Raw genomic sequence first — 20,394 nt, forward strand, 5'->3', positions numbered from 1 at the left:
CACAGACCAGGTGTTCGCCATACGTCAGGTATTGCAGAAATGCCGCGAATACAACGTGCCCACACATCATCTATTTATCGACTTCAAAGCCGCATATGATACAATCGATCGGGACCAGCTATGGCAGCTAATGCACGAAAACGGATTTCCGGATAAACTGATACGGTTGATCAAGGCGACGATGGATCGGGTGATGTGCGTAGTTCGAGTTTCAGGGGCATTCTCGAGTCCCTTCGAAACCCGTAGAGGATTACGGCAAGGTGATGGTCTTTCGTGTCTGCTATTCAACATCGCTTTGGAGGGAGTAATACGAAGGGCAGGGATTGACACGAGTGGTACGATTTTCACGAAGTCCGTCCAGTTATTTGGTTTCGCCGACGACATTGATATCATGGCACGTAACTTTGAGAGGATGGAGGAAGCCTACATCAGACTGAAAAGCGAAGCTAAACGGATTGGACTAGTCATCAACACGTCGAAGACGAAGTACATGATAGGAAGAGGCTCAAGAGAGGTCAATGTGAGCCACCCACCACGAGTTTCTATCGGTGGTGACGAAATCGAGGTGGTTGAAGAATTCGTGTACTTGGGCTCACTGGTGACCGCCGATAATGATACCAGCAGAGAAATTCGGAGACGCATAGTGGCTGGAAATCGTACGTACTTTGGACTCCGCAAGACGCTTCGATCGAATAGAGTTCGCCGCCGTACCAAACTGACTATCTACAAAACGCTTATAAGACCGGTAGTTCTCTACGGACACGAGACCTGGACGATGCTCGTGGAGGACCAACGCGCACTGGGAGTTTTCGAAAGGAAAGTGTTGCGTACCATCTATGGTGGGTTGCAGATGGCGGACGGTACGTGGAGGAGGCGAATGAACCACGAGTTGCATCAGCTGTTGGGAGAACCATCCATCGTTCACACCGCGAAAATCGGAAGACTGCGGTGGGCCGGGCACGTAGCCAGAATGTCGGACAGTAATCCGGTGAAAATGGTTCTCGACAACGATCCGACGGGAACAAGAAGGCGAGGTGCACAGCGGGCAAGGTGGATCGATCAGGTGGAGGACGACTTGCGGACCCTCCGCAGACTGCGTGGTTGGCGAAGTGCAGCCATGAACCGAGCTGAATGGAGAAGTCTTTTATGTGCAGCACAGGCCACTCCGGCCTTAGTCTGATGATAATAATCCGGAACCAGGTTTACTGAAATGGCCATATCTCGGATGTTTTTCAACGGATCTTAGCGCAACAGCCCGCATTCAATTTTCGATAAGATCTAGTTTCTAGGAAAATAATGTTTATCGATGTAACTTCAAACCACACAAAAATACGAGCGGCAGAAAAAATGTGTTTTTGACATGGCCTCCGAAAATCCGGAACATCTCCGGTGTCCTGTGGCCAGTATTCGTGACCGTGCATGTTCCTAAATCTTGACTAAATTTGCCGTCGAATGCTTCCGGTTTTGTCCAATTTCATCAATTTTTCAAAAAGTTATTGGGATTTGAATTTGTGCCAAATTTTGCCTATCTCAATCATTTTGCCTAACCCCTGTAGTCACTGATCCTGGTAATCAGGGCTACTTCGTCCGTCACATCTGCTTGCTTTGCAGCAACTTGCTGAGACGAGCGCTGTGATTTGTTTTTTTACGAAAAATGGCCAGCTTTTGGCTTTTACGGCCCCTGCAATCTTCAACAGCAGCGCTCTCTCTCCGCTCATCAATTTGAAATCCTTAGGTTTCTCTATATATTTTCCTAGGTACTTTCGTAGCAGTGGGTCCCCCACCGGGAGGTTGGCGAGTTCCGTCAACCCACGAACATCGGACTCGATTCCTGTTATTTCTCTTTCGGTGAGGTCTCCCAAGGCCGGGTTTACGAAGCCAGTCCTCTCTATAATGGATTTAAGGTGGGATGGTATGGTGCACTTCAGGAAGTTTTCCATGTTTTTTCAGAAAATAACCTGCCGGTTCAATATATTGCTGTTTCATATTTTTAATTTGGGAAATAATCCACAATCATTACCTCCGGCACTTCCATGCTCTTGTGAGAGAGAATTTCCTGGGCAGCCTGTGATTGCGTGAAGCTCGGATCCAACCAATTGATCCACCGTAAGGCCAAAGCCGTGAGCGAATAGTGTTGAGAACACACAAAAAACCGGAACACAAACACTTCCAGAGACTTGGATCTTCCGTAGTCAACCGTAATGACTAACCGAAACCCAATAGCATCTGCAAGCAGTGAAAAACACACCGAATCGGAACACGGACACTGTTAGAATATAAAATATTCCGTAATCAGCTAAATGACCAGCCGGAATGCGAAAGCTGCGCGCGAGCAGCAAAGAACGTACCGGAACACTAAAACTTAAATACGATCGAAACTACGTGATCAACGGAACCCAAAACTGCGAGCACGCAGCAGGGAACACACTAACAGGGCCGGTCAACGCAAGTAAATGTTTTACTGGAAGCGAAACTGTTGCAAAATGATTCTTATCGAATGTTTGACAACGATATATGTCATATCATTTTGCATAATTCTTGTTGTCAAGGTTTTCGAGCAGTTCTGTGTTGGCAACGCGTTTATCGCATTATTATCGCGCTTTCATCGCGATCAATCGCGTTAATCGCAAGTGAAAATTCTCATCGCAAAAAAAATCATTCTAATCGCGAAAATCTTTATGCCAAACAAGCTTCATCTACGACTTATCGTGGAAGTGGCGCACCCCTCGACCGGACGGGGAATCAAACCCAGCCACCCTCAGCATGATCACCGCACGGCTGAAGAAGGCCTTGCAACGTAATTGTTGGTTCCGGAATAAACAATTATTTTTCAATATTCATTAGATTTCTTTCCACAAACTCAATCTTTACCAAATATTTTATTTCTCTCGCTCCATATAATTTAACATACAAGCAGTGTGGTACAACTTGCATGCAATATTCTAGACAGCAAGAAACAAACAGCAAAAATCGTAGAACGGAACTGTTCGGCTGGCTCACAGTGGCCGTTTCTTGAAAATGCAATATGCCTTCAGTAGCCGATTTCTGACATCCCAGATTTTGTTTTATGAAAAAATCAAGAGATTTGGTTGAATAACGCCAGAGATCTGGATGCTCAAAGTTGCCGTTCTACGTTTCTTTGCGATCTTGGTACTTTACGTTACAAATATTGGCTCGATACTCGTAGTGTTAATACGACCAACATCCTTAAACTGTTACCAGGTCAACTTCTTTTATTTTTTGTGGAGACTATGCGGCCATGAGCCTGCGGGTCTGCATCTGCAGCGATGTCCTGCTCATTAGAACCTAACCCATTTTTCGTTTCCGACCTTATGTAAGGTGCTGGGAACCCTGTTCCTTCAACTTCTGGTGGCACAGACGATCCAAGTGCGTGACCACCAGGTTCGAAACGAAATATGTACCGTTGGCATATTCCGCTACCCACGATGATAGTTTGCAACTATGGACTTTTGCTGCCACTATACTACTAAATTCGGCTATCCACTGTGCACAATCCCAAATGCAATAGACATTCTTAAAAAGTATTTAAGCTGTGAATATTCGTTTACGTCATTGTCATCAACTATACTCTGGTCTCTTCAAATGTCGAATTGTCATCAACTAACACGTGTAACGTAAATCATCAAGAGCAAAAAAACAACAAACATAATTCACAATGGTAGCATGGCTTTCGAAGAAAGCCACCATCGGGACCGAGAGAATATGAACAGCATCCGCTTCATAGCTATTGTGTACGTGGCTGCGAACTATCGCATTCCCGACAACATCGGTGAGGAATGCAGCGTTATATCTAACGAAGTCTGGGATTTGAGCTGCCAGTTTGTAGTCCCCTCGCAGTAAGTGGAATGCTAGGGCCCCCTTGATTGGCTTGAGTAACTGAACGGCATCAACGCTAGCTAGGAAGAGCATTATGGGTCAATTCGATGTTGTTTGCGATGCACCACACACAAGCACCGGGCAGCATCAGCAGTGTCAATGTTGGCACTAAGTGAAAGGTTCAAAGATGAACATTTTTCTCACTTTTACTACAAAGAAATTGATTGGGCCTCTGGAGCTTAGCGGATCGAATGGACCCTCCTGCGAGCATCTGGGATGGCCGGTGTTAGCCCCCGGAACAGGAAGAAAGCTAACCCAATTGCAAAGTGTGCAACAAAAGAAATTTGTCGAATCGTACGACCATAAAGGGGAGTTGTGCGGTGGAATCCTCCTTCCGGCAATGACAGCCATCGCAATTTCGAGTATCAACATAATTTTGCTGAACGTTGGCGTTAAATTGGATTATCTTTCTTTCGATGAGAGTTTGTCGTCGAATAGAAGCGGGCCACCTCTTTCGGCGACGACACCGGAGCACAACGGGGAATCAGGTGACTAAAAACTTTAATTATTAACGTCACTATCATTTTTTTTTATGAATTAGCATTAGCATTAGCATTGAGCAATTCGCACATATTCATATGTTGTACAAGCCTGGATTATTATATGAGAGTAGCATCACTTTCATCCGTTACCACAGAAATTGATTTGGGACTAATCACTATCTCTTAGATGGAAGCAATGCATTCTCCAATAGTCGAGATATGTCCAGCCCAAAAAAAAATCAGAAGGGTTGTGTACAAGACACGACCGCAAGGTAGACGTTGGACAACGTAAGGATATTAGTATAACATAATACGCACTGGAAATGATTATGGTTCTGAGATTAGTGTTAGCTAAAGTATTATGGTTTTGTTGGTTAGAATATGAGTATAAATAAAGTATGAGTATATGAGACACTAGCTCCGGATTCGATTACCTTGAGTGAAAGGCACTTCTTCAATATCGCAATAGGATAACTGCTCGGACATTGTTACACAATAATACAATAACTTCCGCACCACTGAAACCAGAAATCCCCACGAGGAAAGGCGTTCTACAACAGGCATAGGGATATCGCAATCCAAATTGAGGGGGATTTTCTTAACTCATTCAGACTTTAATCTTTGTCGGGGAAACAACCAAATACAATCTAATACGCAGAGTATCAATCTCGATTGAACTGACCAGAGTAGTTCACAAAATGTGTGCAAAATCAAGCAAAATCCTCCGAATACTTGGTTTTGTACAAATTTTGTGGACTTCACATACGCGACACAAAACAGGTTATCATAAACTCAGGTACGCCACATTCTCTCTATCGTCAAAAATTTTGGTGGCCCTGAAAAGGACCATTGGTTTGTGTTGGTATGAAGCCATTTTAAGTGTTGCGGATGGATGTTCTCTGAGGGTGGTGCTTCTTCGAAGGGTCGTTTGTTGTACTAGTGGTTTGAAGGCGATGTTGACCGCAGCACCGGAAATTTTGCTACAGCAACGACATTGTTATATTTGTAAAGAGGTTTATGAAATTGAATAATTTAAATAGATTGTTGTTAAATTGCTTGTTTTAATAAACATACCATATACACTGTGTTGAATAGAACAGCTTCCAGGTGAACGGACATCGCAGAAATGTAGCGCCGAGTTGACAGCGTCACGTCTAGCTAGAACAAGGCAGAGCTCAACCGGAGGAAGGCCGAGACCCTCAACCGGCAGAGATACCCCGGCAGCAGAAAATGGTTGTGATGCGAACGAAACGCTATCGACAGACCCGGGCCATAGATGAAGATTACCGATATGGATCGAGCTATCAGAAGGAACCAACAAACGAGTTTAGCATGGGATTGGCTGCGGATAGTTGATGATGACGACCACATCTCATTCTAACTGAGATTCTAATGAAAGTTGAAAGAAAATATACGGGGTAATTAGTATAACGGTCATTACTTCTATAATATCGTTAAACCAACCAGACGGCGCAGCAAGTATCGAAAGTATTGGTCGATGATATGAAAAGTAAGAACAATATCTCCTACAGTCCGCACCAATATTTCGCGTGAATGTAAGATCCAAGCATGTTCCACCAAGAGTGGTTGATTGCGAAGGGTCCGATACCAAATCCAAGAAGAGGTACGCACCTCGTAGTCGACGGTGTTATCGACGCACTGCTGGAACCGCTGCCAGTTCACTCGGTGGTAGTTCCGCCGTAACTGCTGGTGCCGATTGACCGAGGAGCCCAGTTCCGCCACCACCGGATAGTGATCCGAACTGAGCTCCTGGTATACAACCGGCTGCGAGACGTGGTCACTCAGGTTTGTTATGTAGAGGTCGAGCATTGCGTGGGCACCGGACCGACTCAGCCGAGTGGGGGAATCCGGGCTCAGGATCGTGTAGTGGCCTTCCTCCATGTCGTTGCTCCAGATGGTGCCGTTTCGATTGCCGCGACTGATGCCCCAGGCTTGATGTTTGGCATTCAAGTCGCCGGCAATGATATACTGGCCTTGCCTCCGCGTCAGCTTGACGATGTCCCTCCGAAGGGCGGCCGATGATCCATCGCCGGCTTTGGCCTGCGTTGGACAGTACGCCGCGATGAGCGCGATTGTGCCGACCGAAGTGGTGATTTCGACACCGATGGCCTCGATGACACTGAGCTGGAAGCTTGGAAGCAGACGACAGATGATGTTGTAGCGAAGAGCGATGGCCACACCACCTCCCCTGGTCGGCCGGTCGAGTCGCACGATGCGGAAGTCCGGGATGTTGATGTTCACCTCCGGTTTAAGGTGCGTTTCGGTGATGAACGCCACGTCTATTTCCTTCTCCTCAAGGAAATCCTTCAGCTCAATTATTTTGCTCTTGAGCGAGCAAGCGTTCCAGTTGACCAGGCCCACCCTAGCAGCCATTTTCGATGATGAACATGCCAAGAGTGAAGACCTGGTCGAAGCGGGTTTTGCAGCCGCGCAGTCGAGTGGCGAGCTGCGCGAAGATCGGCATCAGTTGCTCCGGAGTGTACAGCGGAGCAGATTCTTCCGATGGGACGGCTTCGTTCTCCGACTGCCGACGGACCCCAGGAGGAGGGAGCGGGGGCCATTCGCTGGTGGATGGTGCCGACGATGTTGGAGCTTGGACCGATGCCGCTGCCGCTGCCAGTCGCTTGTGCGGCTGTAGCGGTGGGAGTAACGGAATCACACGACGGGGAGCCGGGATGGCTGGAAAGTTCACCTCGTTGATTACGGGAACACGGTTCTTCTTCAGAATAGTCCTGGTGGAAGCCTTCTTCCGGATTTCCAGGAACTCTGCTCGCTTTGGGCAGCCCTTTGTGGTGGCCCGATGTTTGTCGCCACAGTTGGCGCACTTGGGATCGGCCACCTCCATTTTGTCGCACTCGTCCGTCGGATGGGGTTCGCCACACTTGTTGCAGCGCGGCTTCATGCGGCAGTTCCTGGTGCCGTGCCCGAAATTGAAGCAGTTGGTGCATTGCGTGACATCGCGGTGCACTGGCCGATATCGCTCCCAGTCAACGACGGTGTAATTTATAACGCCAACCAGCTTCAGGTCCTTCCAGGTAGTGGAGCCGTGCTCCAGGTGGATCAGGTAAAGCTGGTCGCGATATCTCCTCGCCTTGTCGTGACGAGCGATCTTGTGGACGGCTACTGGCTTCAGTCCGCAACTTTCAAGCTCTGCTTGGAGCTCTTCCTCCTTCATGTCGTGAAGTCCTCGCAGCAAAGCCTTGAGCGGCTTCGTGCCGGGGTGGTCATGAGTGTAGTACTCATACTTGTGGACCACGAGGAACTCCACGACGGATTTATGATGGTCTTTGTTGGTCGGCATCACTTTCACGCCCTCGCTGCAGAGCCGAAAAGTACATTTCAGCCCCTTAGCGATCAGCTGGCGAATTTTTGGGCGTAAATCCGGATCGCCCTTCACAAACACGGGCGGGCACTTCTCCTTCCGCTCCGGTTGCACCTGCGGCAGCTGCGATTGCTGTTTCTTCCTCTTTTTCGGCGGATTACCGGCGTCATCAAGCGGCAACGGCGAGAACACGTTGCTCTGCAAAAGCTGCTTGGAGGGGTTACCCGCGCCTCCAAGAGCAGTGCGCTTAGGCACTTTTCCAGCGACCGAATCGGCCACCGAGTCTCCCATGACGGGTCCGGGAGAAAATAACGCCAACGCGACAAGCGAAAACGTAAACAGCGAACGAACGAGAAAAAACACTTCGAAAAAATGCGCGAGCAAAAAACACGTCCGTACGTGTTGCTGTCTCGAACTGGAATGAAGCATCTGGCTCGCGCGTGTGGGAAAACAACTTTCTTGTGATCGAGTAAGACGGCACATTAGTCCCGCATCTTTGTCAATCGGGATGAGTTCGAACACTCACCAAAGGGGCGGGGCTAGAAGGCTTACATTATTGACTACAAGAAAGCTGCCTTTCCGCGCGCGCGAGACATTTCGTTCGCAACATGCTTGTTCCGCTGGCGTTTGTGGCGATTGTGGAAGCAGCGCGGTGGGTGGAGTACATTTCTGCATGCGAATACATTTTTGCAGTCTCTCCCTCTGACGCATGCTTGTGATTCTGTTACAGACGGAAATGTTCTGTCATCACAAATCGATCATGATATGCACTTTGAAGACAAATTTTCTTGGCTCAACCTTCTCTTTTGTAAAATTGTAGTTCTGAAAAGAACGGAATTATTCTCCATGAAGCGCCTTTCCGAACACTAATAGGCAACAAAACCAAATCAGTATCTTGAAATGAAATTTCACATTACTGATACTGATGTCTTCCATGCGGCAGCATCTCCCTCCGACGCGTGCGACGGACGGAAACTTCCTGTGATTGCCAAGCAAATAATTTTCACTTTGAATCAAATTCTTCCTTAACCTTCCCTCTAATAGAATGTTGGGTCCTGAGAAGAACCGAATAATATATGTAAATAATGCGCCTTCCGAATAACTAACAGCAACCACTCAACAGTCCGACACGCGCTTGTGATTCTACTACCGAAGTCAATTTCCGCTGTGGCCAAGCGATGATGATCTGTTCTTGATGAAAATGTATTCTGCTCAACCTTTTCTTTTGGAAAATTGAGGTTCTGAAAAGAACCACAATAATGCGCCTTCTCCATAAACTGCAACAAATCCAGATCCCGAACCATGCGAGAAATTTTCACTGGAGTGCCGATGACGCCGACGATAGTCTGTTTGCCGTTGAGCCGCTGTCGCTGCCGTTTGTCGTTCTGTCCACTCTCCGTAGAACCTCGAACCGAAATGACGCGCGGGCGCGAAACACAGGTCTATTCATACCCAGAGAAAATGAAACGGTGGGTCAAAAGGCCCGTGACTTATATCATTCTGATGTCCGTGTTGGGAATGCATGAACGGGATTGGTTGATTCTGATATTTTTACTGGGTAGGACAAAAAATTGAAATTTCTTATAGTTTATCGTGAATAATCAAAAGATTCAATGAAATTGACAAATTGCTGGAGAGTTTCCGAGTCGATTGATATATAAATCTCAAAAATCCATCGAAAGATAAAGGCTGTATTATCGTTCAAAATCTTACATGATTTCGTGACGGTCTCCAATTTTAGATTCTGATTTGACACCCAGTACCTTCGGGTAAGACGTTGTCCAACGTCAAAAGAATGTCACTGCTGTCACAAACTAGAATGAAACGGTGGGTAGTAGTGAAATTCATTTTTATTTTCACTTTTGTTTTTGAAGTACAATAAATTTAAGAGTACAAGTGTTAGTTCCCTTAGGCACTTCATCTTTCAATTTAAGTTTCGTTTGAGAATAATATTTTTAATGCAATTTGTTATTCTAATGTACATTCCGGCTCGCATAGAGCTCTGATAGTTTTGAATTTGTTAATTTGATAACCTACCTAACTATTCAATATATTTATAATTCGATAACCTATTTTGGAAACAAATCCCGGATAGCCTGCTGTTCTGACGTTGAGCAACTCACCAAAGCGATCTTCTAGTGTTTTTATCCCGGCCCGGCCCGACGGTGGACCTCAGAAGTTCGTATCCTGGGAGGGGTGTTGAGTATCATCCTCAGGAATTTGTTCTGCACTCTTTGGAGTTTGAGGTGATGAGTTTTAGCGCAGCTCTCCCAGACCGGCATGCCGTATTCGATCACGATTAGGATGATTTGCTTGTAGACAGCAAGCTCATTCTTCAGTGACAATGACGACCGGCTGTTGATCAAAGGGTACAGTAGTTTCAGAGGCATTCCACGGGGGCATGTCAGTCGATCCTGAGCGACCATTTCGAAAATATTTGAAACTCTGCACAGTTTTTCAATTTCATCTAAATCGTCATTTTTCGATATCAAATCTTCATATTGAGTCTCGACTAACTTTTCAAAAGGGTGTATGTGAAAATGGTTCAAAAATATTTAAAAAGCTGCACAGCAAAAACGGAATGTTCGATTGTTATGATTTTTTCAGCAAAGTTAGACAACTAAATGGTGATTCTTAAGAAAATGTGCACAGTAAAAAAAAAATTTTTTTTTGCCTTTAAAAATATCATTTTTGTCACAAAAACTCAAATATCTCAAAACCCTATCTTTTTTCGAACGTATTTTTTTTAGGTCCATTATATTAGCTATCTACCATAAAAATTTGGTGATGGTAAACTAATAAACAAAAAAGTTATGACATTTCAAACATTTCACAATTTTCACATTTAGTAAAAAAAATTTTTTTTCTGTGTGAGTTATTTCGAGAATTGCAGTTTGATGCAGATTTTATTGTTAAGGGACGTGATTTAAACAAGTTGTTTTCATGATATTTTGATTTAATTATTCATAGCATCTATAAGAAACTTAGACACGATCCAGTGTTGTGATCAAAAGTATTGATAGTGTCATAATTTTCATTGCACGTGACTGGCGAAAAATTCTTTTAATAGTGTTGAAACCTGTTGATAATAACGTTGATAGAAACATATCAGAAATGTTATTTTTAAGACAAAAGCTGCAAAATCAAAGATTTATATACACGTGTACGTCTATAGTTTACCTGCAAAAAATATACCTCTTAGAGAATAGACTTTATGATCGGGAGGAAACGGGTATCTTCAACAACAACAAATGCATGATAGGTACATACCATGACAATGCTCACGAAAAAGCAAAAAATTACTACTACTAAGGTTGTTAAAGATCTAATAGTAATTTTTTCTTCAGTCAAGCAAATGACACCAAACTAGTCAGTAAAAACTTAAAAGTGATTTTGTTTATTGAAATATTACGAACAACATGAGTAGCCGCTTTCTCAACTGTTGTAGGCCGTTTGATGGAAAAAGTGTTCAAAAGAGTTACGAAATCTCACCGAAAGCACCATAGATAAACTGAAAGCGACTGGTTATGCTCCAATGTCCACATTGAATACAAATTTACGCATTTGCACGTCCTGCCGTCTAAACGTTGACAAAAGAGCAATCTGTATATCATCGGTTGAGCAGAGCGCAGGAAGTTCGAAAACGACAGCAACTGAGGAATTGCCAGATGTATCGACAACAACTGAGGAATTACCAGAAGTATTAAGTGCTGAGAGCCTTGCCACCGTACCATCAGCGAAATCTGTTTCAACAAATCAATCGGAAGATGAGTGTATCCAAAAGGTCAACATCGAACGCTTTAACGAGGGCATAGCTGGGATAAAAGTGACTCTGATTAAATGGAGTAAGATGGACTACGTTTATTACCCGGAGAAAAATACCGTGAAATAAACGAAGCTGTACGAAGAAACCTCTTCAAATTAGGACCTGATGATGTGGAAAATACAGACTACGATGAGGTAATTATAAATATGAAGGAAAGGTTCTCGAATGCAGCCACGACAAGGAAAGAAAAATTATTGATTTTGTCGATGCTGCCAAGTTCGTGGTCTATTCAGGATGCCATTGATGAGTTCAAAACCAATAGAAATACAGTAAAAGAGGCAAAACAATTGAAGAATAACTGTCTTTCAACCAAAAATACTAGGTCTAGTACTGCATTAACAGATGAGACAAAAGAAATAGTAGTTCAATATTTTGAAGATGATGAAGTAAGTCGAGCTATGCCTGGTCAAAAGATTATGTATCAGTAAAAAAGATGGAAAGCGTCAAGCAATCCAAAACGATTAATGATGACGACTTTGAAAGAAGCGTACACACGCTTCAAGGAAATTCACGATAATATTAAAATAGGTTTTCCTCATTTGCAAGCCTTCGGCCAAGGCAATGTAAGCTTCTTTCCAATTCAGGAACACATAATGTGTGTGTGTGCACAACCCATGAGAATATTAATCTTATTTTACATAGTTTGAAAAGAATCAATTTAACAAAGGATATTAAAATGTTAACTGGTAGTCTTTTGTGTGAAAATACAACATCAAATTGCTATCTACGATCTTGTTCGGATTGTCCAGATTCTTCATCATTGGAAAATACTTTATTCGCTGAGTTTGAAGAAAAATATATTGATCAGTTATCATTTGAGCAATGGGTGACCACGGATAGGTGTGACATAGAAACTATTGTAAAACCTGTAGATGAGTTTGTGTCATATTTTTGCTTGAAATTAGAAAGTTTAATCCCTCACGATTTCATTAAAACAGAGCAATCCAGCTTTTTAAAAAATACGAAAAATACATTACAAAATGGTGAATTTTTAGTCATTTGTGATTTTTCTGAAAATTACAGCTTTGTATTGCAAGATGAAGTGCAGTCCCATCACTGGAACGTACAACAAGCTACAATTCATCCATTCGTTATTTATTTAATTCGTTATTGGAAGTACGCAAATTGAACACTTTAGTTTTATTATAATTTCCGAAGATTTAAGACACGATTCAGTATCTGTAAACTTGTTCATTGCTTTTACGCGTTGATAAGCATAAAGAAGTCAAAAAGATATATTTCATGTCTGATGGAGCAGCGTCGCAGTACAAAAATCGTAAGAATTTTTCGAGCCTATGTCAATTTAAATCAATGTACGGAATTGATGCATAATGGCATTTTTTTGCTACATCACATGGCAAAGGTCCTTGTGATGCTATTGGAGGAACAATAAAGCGCATGGCCACAAGAGCAAGTTTAGCCAAAGAACGTGAGCATCCAATTAAAACTGCGAAAGAACTTTTTGATTGGGCAAATCGTAGAAAAGAAAAAAAAAATTAAACAAATTATCATTTTGTTTTACTACTACTGAAGAGTACGAAATAAAGGCTTCAGAGCTCAGCGAGCAATTTAATAACGCGAAAACGATCCAAGGAACCCAAAAATTTCACTGTTTCATTCCATTGTCGGAAAATAAAATTAAAGCAAAACTATACTCAAACTGTGCTGATAATAATTCAAAAGTGTTCGAAATTTTAAAAAATTTGAATAAAAATAAATAAAAAATACGTATTAATAAATTGTTTTCATGATATCATAACCTATACCAAAATTCAAACCCAAAACTCTTAGAGTTTCTATAACAACATTGTGTAACTGCCACATTTAATTTAATACTTAGGATAATATTAATTCATTTTTATTTATTTATACATATAATATTTATACATATAATATACATAATATCGATGAATACATAAATATGGAATATCATACAAACAACTTGTTTAACTCACGCAAGGCCCTTAAGGTCACTCCTGACGGAATCCAAGTTCCAAAGTGCTCGCGTTTTCGGGGGCACATCACTCGATTCAGAGGCGGCGCACAACTGTCATTTTTGTTGATTTAGCTTTGCTGCGTCGCAGCATGCTTGAAATAATAAAAATGACAGTGGTGCGTTGCTTCCGTATCGAGTGGTGTGCCCCCGAAAACGCGAGCATTTTTAAACTTGGATTCCGTCAGGAGTGACCTTAACAATAAAATCAGCATCAAACTGCGATTCTTGAAAAAAAAAACACGGAAATTTTTTTTGTTTACTATATGTGAAAATTGTGAAATGTTTGAAATGTCATAACTTTTTTGTTTATTAGTTTACCATCACAAAATTTTTATGGTAGATAGCTAATATAATGGTTCGTAAAAAGATAGGGTTTTGAGATATTTGAGTTTTTGTGACAAAAATGATGTTTTTAAAGGTAAAAAAAAATTTTTTTACTGTGCACATTTTCTTAATAACTATCATTTAGTTGTCTAACTTTGCTGAAAAAATCATAACAATCGAACATTCCGTTTTTGCTGTGCAGCTTTTTAAATATTTTTGAACCATTTTCACATACACCCTTTTGAAAAGTTAGTCGTGACTCAATATGAAGATTTGATATCGAAAAATGACGATTTAGATGAAATTGAAAAACTGTGCAAAGTTTCAACTCAATAGAAAATCATGAATTAAAAATTTTCTTAAATTTTGATGCTGTTGCTTGGAATCGCTCATCGAGTAAGGCCATGGCGGATGTGTGAGAGACATGCTTGTTCCGTCTGAGGACGTTGGTAACTCGGGTCAGTTGGTGTACGGTTGATCGACCACGTCGGAAACCAAACTGCTCATCGTGCAAGATGTTATGTTGTTCGGCAGACTCGAGTAGGCGTTGGTAAATTTCTTTTTCAAACAGCTTGAATAACCCTAAGAAAAGACTGATGGGACGATAGCTTTTTGGAGAGGAAGGATCCCTCCCATGCTTCCTGATGGGAAAGACTTTCGCAGACTTTCAGGACGATGGGAAGTAGCTGAGTCGCATACACTGATTGAAGGTCAGCGAAAGGTGCTCAAAAAATGGAGCACTTATGTGTTTGAGCTCGAGATTTAGGATGCTGTCGAAGCCTGGTGCCTTCATGTTTTTTGATGATTTGATATAGGCCGTCAGTTCGCCAGCTGAGAACTCCTCAGAAAAGTCGTTTGGAGTCAGATGGACGTTGTTCGCATGCTCGCTAACGGCTGCTGCATGTGAACTGATGATGTTCTGGCCAAGATTGTGTGAGCTGACGAAATGGCGACCTATTTCAGCTGCCTTCTTTGCAGGAGTTATCAAGCGATCCTTAGAGTCATTGTTGTCTAGTGGAATCAAAGGTGGAATTGGCCGAGGCTTGGATTTTAGAATTTTAGTCAACTTCCAGAACGGCTTAGCACAGTCCGGAGTGCGCGGATCTTATTGGTAAAATTACTATTTCTGAGGTCCACTATTCTGGCTTAGATAATTTTAGTCATGCGTTGGTACTGCCTGCGAGTAATATTTCGCAGACGGATCAAATCTTTTGTGAGTGTATCAATGGTCAGGGTGTTGCTTACCTGCTGGACCTTTGGTACATTCTGCTCGCGGGCTAGGGAGAACGCCTCCTGAATGGCATGCAGCTGCTCGTCGACGTCTTCGGATGACACCGGATGCCGCTTGTAATCGATGTTCTCGTCCACGCACCGTTGAAATCGACCCCAGTCGACTTGGTGGTAGTTTCGCTGAGTTAGCTCGTGCCGATTCACTGAAGTTCCAACTTCCGCCACAACCGGATAGTGGTCCGAGCTTAGTTCCGAAGAAGACCGGCTGGGAGACGTGACCGTTCATGTTCGTGATAAAGATGTCGTGTGTTGCATGGGCCCCGGACCGTGTCAACCAGGTAGGGCTGCCAGGGCTCAGGATGGTGTAGTGGCCCTCCAACTCGTCGTTAGACCATACGACTCCTTCCGGTTTGAGACGGTGTTTCCCCACGATTGGTGCCGCCCCACCCGCCGAGTAAGCTTCACCATATCCCTTCGTAGTTCAGCCGACGTGCCGTCATCAATTTTTACTTGGGACAGTAAGCCACGATGAATGTGACGACTCCGACGGCTGTGGTGACTTCCACTCCAATGGATTTGGAAGACGATTGCCACTCCTCCCCCTCTGGAGCTTGTTCGATCGAACCTCACCAGCCTAAAACCCGGAATTGTTGCGCTTACCTCGGGCTTCACGTTGGTTTCGGTGTTAAAAGCCGCGTCAATCTCCTTCTCCTGAAGGAAATCGCTGAGCACGATGATTTTGCTCTTGAGCGAGCAAGCATTCCAATTTACCAGACCCAACCTAGTAGCCATTTTCAATTACAAAAAAGCTCAGAGTGTAGATCTGGTTGAACCGGGATTTGCAGCTTCGAAGCCGTGCCGAAATTTGGCTGAATATCGGAGCCAGCTGCTCCGGGGTGTAGAGCGGAGCGGAATCCTCCGGGGTTAGAGGGTGCTCATCTTGCTGCTGGCGGAATCCTTGGGGGAGGAAGCGGAGGCTATTTGCTGGTGGATGGGCTGGATGTTGCTTTGCTTGGCTTGACTTGACTTTCGGTAGGACCATGGCAGCAGCAGCTACGAGTCTTCTTTGCATTTGCAGCGGCGAAAAGACCGGGATCGGCCGTCGCGGAAGCTGGATTGTCGGGAAGTTTCGTGCGTCGAGCAATGGGGGCGAGCTTTGAGCTGGACGATTTTTTTGTGGAAGCTTTCTTGTGGATTTCGCAGAACTCCGCGAGTTTCGGGTAGGCCCTTTTGGTGGCCCTATGCTTTTCCCCACAGATGACACACTTGGGGTCAGCCTCTTTCATTTTCTCGCACTTTTCGATTCCGTGGTCAACGCCGCGCCGCACCGGGTGCATCGTGCGTTCATGAAGCAGTTCCGCGTGCCATGGCCGAAGCGGAGACAGTTCATGCACTACGTGACGTCACGATGCACGGGCTTGTGCTTTGTTCACTCGACGACAGTGCTGTTGATGGCCTTGATTTGGTTGAGGTCCTTCATCGCTCCAGGTGCACCAGGTAGAGCTGATCACGGTAGGCCCGGGAAGTGTCATGCCGGCGGATTTTGTAAATTTTGGTCGGCTTCAGACCACTTACCTCCAAAGCTTCCTTCAGCTCCTTTTCGTCCACTTCGTCGATACCACGCTGCACGACTTTGATGGGTTTGCTGCCGGGAACGTCGTGGGTGTAAAACTGGAACCGTTTCGCATTCAGGTAATCCAGCACCTTGTCAAAGTGAGACCTTCCCTCGGTCATCAACTTCACACTTTCGACGCACAGTCGAAAGGTGCACTTCAGGCCCCGGGCGATCAGTTTCCAGAGGTCGGGGCGAAGGTCCGACGGGTCCCCTTTCACGAAAATCGGCGGAACAGAGGCTGTTGCTTCTTCCGTTTTTTCGTGGTACCCAGCAGATTGCCGGCGTCACCATCCTTGAGCTAGGAGTACTCGTTGCTCAAGAGAAGCTTTGCACTTCTCTCGTCGGGAGCAACCTCCTTCGATGGACGCTTTCGCGTTTTATTCGCGACCGTCCGACCGAATTGGCCGCGGTATCTCTCAAAATAACGCCAACGCGACGAAACGAAAACGTAAACACAGCGAACGAGCGAGAAAAAACACTTGGAAAAAATGCGCGAGCAAAAAGCACGTCCGTACGTGCGAAACGGTGGGTAACAAGGCTCGTAACTTACATCATGTTGATGTCCGTGTTAGGAATGCATGAACGGGATTGGTTGGTTCTGATATTTTACTGGGTAGGGTAAAAATTAAAGTTTTCAACAGATTTTCGTAAATAATCAAAAGTTTCAATGAAATCAACAAATTGCTGCAAAGTCTCCGAGTCTATTGATGTACAAATTTTGAAAATCCATCGAAAGATAAAGGCTCAAATAATGTTCAAAATCTGACATGATTTCGTGACGGTCCCCAAATTTAGATTCTTGTTTGACACTCAGTACCTTCGAGTAAGACGTTGTCCGACGTATAAAAATCATTGTCTGTTCTTAAATCACTGAAGCAAGACGTGTTTCATTTCCATCCACCTGCATAACTCTATCAGTGTTAAACATAAAAGTGATAATCGTTTATTTTGCTCATGTTGTTAGAGAACCTTAATGAGTGCTCTTACCCAGTGCGCAAACAAAACCCAGCTTTACTTAAGGCGACCTGTCGGGCGTAGCTTAGTTGGTTAAAAGCACCAGTCTAACGTACTGAGGGTCGTGGGTTCGAGTTCCATCAAAGGAAAGTGGATATCTCAAATACATTTTTCAACTCAAAATCTTCCACATAATGTAGGAGAGAACAGTCAAAAATGCACCCCCTCAGGGTCACTGATTTTAAAAAGAAAACTAAACTACCCGATATTCTTCAACTACGTTTTGCACACAGACTACAAAAGTCATCTAGCCAGCTGCAGCGTAGTGATGTACAATTTAGCTCTTTCGGCTTTAGAGTTACATTACTAGTTCCCCAAGCAGCACAAGTCAAGTGAAATTAGTTACAGCAACCTATTTGTGACTGAATCTGGTCACATATGAGTTACTGTAATCTGTGTACAACAAATGTGCTGCTCGAGTCACACTTTATTCCTTCTTTCTTCATCTTTCTTCTCTCTTTCCTTTTTCCTTCCTATCTCTTCCTTCATCCTTCCTCCTTCTTCCCTCTTCCTTCTTCCCTCTTTCTTCTTCTGTATATAGGTCTTCAGTTTGTACACATTGAAGATGATGTTTTGGATGATAAGGGAAAGTGTTTGCTAATATTGAATAAATTAAATAAAACGGCCGTATGCAATGGAAAACATAACATTCCTTGTCCTACACCCAACTAGCGACTGTTAGATTATCAATCAATTCTGTATAAGAACCTATCAAAACCTGTATAAGAACTGGGCATATGCAAAATTATTATTCTTATACAGAATATGTATTAAAAAAATCAGATTAATCCACCTAGCGGTGATGGTGCCTTTCTCGTTATTTTTTCGAGTTATTAGTTTCTACGCACTTTTGGTTTGAAAAAAGTGTTTTGGCCATAACTTCTGAGCCCATAGTTCGATCCGGCCCATTTTCAATAGGAAACAATGGGACAAGATTCCGAGTCGAATGCAAGTTGAATGCAATGCGAGTTGTTGCGAGCAAATCCGTTAAAGATAAGTACCTGAAAAAATGAGTGAGAATTTTGTATGTGTTTTTAAATGAAAATGAATTTTGGCCATAACTTCGAAATTCATAGTCCGATGTGTCTAATTTTCAATACGAAACAATGGGACAATATTCTGGGTCGAATGAAACTTGTTGCGAGTAAACGTAAGTGCCTTAAAAGCGAGTGAGAATTTGTCTTGCAAAAAATGTATTTTGGCCATAACTTCGAAGCCCATAGTCCGACTGGGCCAATTTTCAATACAAACAATGGGACAAGATTCCACGTCAAATTCAACCTGTTGCTAGCAAATCGGTTAAGGATAAGTGCCTGAAAAACGAGTGACATTATTTTGCACACACACATACACACACATACACACACACAGACATCACCTCAATTCATCGAGCTGAGTCCGGTCTCCGGAACTCCTATAAAAAGTTCGTTTTTGGAGCGAACATATAGCTTTTACGTATAGGGGAGAGACGTTCAATATGCGCCCCCTAAGCAAATCTTCGAATTTAACGATGATAATGGTCGAAATTATGTACTTCCAATGTGTTAACCACTAATTTAACTTATCATCTATGATACGGAATAAAAATTTGGACGAAAAACCAATTATATTCCGAGAAAACGATTTTATTTTGAAGCGCTGCATTTTCGTGCAGATTCAAACCATGCGGGTTGAAACGCGCCACCCCGAGGCTAAAACGCGCCAGCCTTAAAATGTAAACAAACAGCAGTGAACTGACAGAAGAATCAAGTATCAATTTATGAAAAGTCCTATTCTCGTTTCCACTGCAATGAAATGTTAATTAATTTTTTTGCTAAATTTTCGTGTAACTAGTTGATGTGTGCATACAAGATATGTTTATTCTTTAATTTATTTGGTGGGCGCATGTGACCTTGTGCATTACGGAGCCAAATCACGATTTTCTGTGCATGGTACATGTATCACACTTCCAAGAAGTGAGATCTTACGGTCTACATGAGTAACCAACGATCTACCGGACTGCTTCGAATGTGATATATGCCCTTTGTGATACGTAGAATAGAACGTGTTCACATCATAGGTTCTTGATAGTCCAAGAAATCTCTGGATTAAGGCTATAAAGTCTATAGAAGCAACAAAAAATCGATCGGACGGTTTTAAACATGGTACATGCCCTTTATGACACATAGAATAGAATGCGTACCCAGCATAGGTTCTTGGTCATCCAAGAAATCCCTGGAATAGGCCTTTCGGTCTACACGCGAAACCAAAGATTACTTGGATGCGAAGTGGTATTACCTGTTGTCATGGTTTGTAGGTTGTCTACGAACTCCATACATTCAAGGTCTGTTGATTAACCTTCGTATTAGAGGCAGATATTGAAGAATAAACAAGTTGTGTGACCCCTACTTGGTATATGTTTGTATTCCAAGTAGTTCTTGATGTTGTCACTGATGCCAGGTAGTTTACGAACACCATAGATTCAAGGCCTGGGGATCGACCTACATAATGGAGGCAGTTATTGAAAAATAAACAAGTTGTGTGACACCTCCATGGTATATGTTAGTATTCCAAGTAGCTCTTGTTGTTGTCGTGGGCTCCAGGTAGTCTACAAGCTCCATAGAGTCAAGGTATGTTGATCAACCTCCGCAATGGAGGAAGCTATTGGAGAATAAACAAGTTGTGTGA

Source organism: Armigeres subalbatus, chromosome 3 (assembly GCF_024139115.2).
Source record: "Armigeres subalbatus isolate Guangzhou_Male chromosome 3, GZ_Asu_2, whole genome shotgun sequence".
In the NCBI taxonomy this organism is placed as follows: Eukaryota; Metazoa; Arthropoda; class Insecta; order Diptera; family Culicidae; genus Armigeres; species Armigeres subalbatus.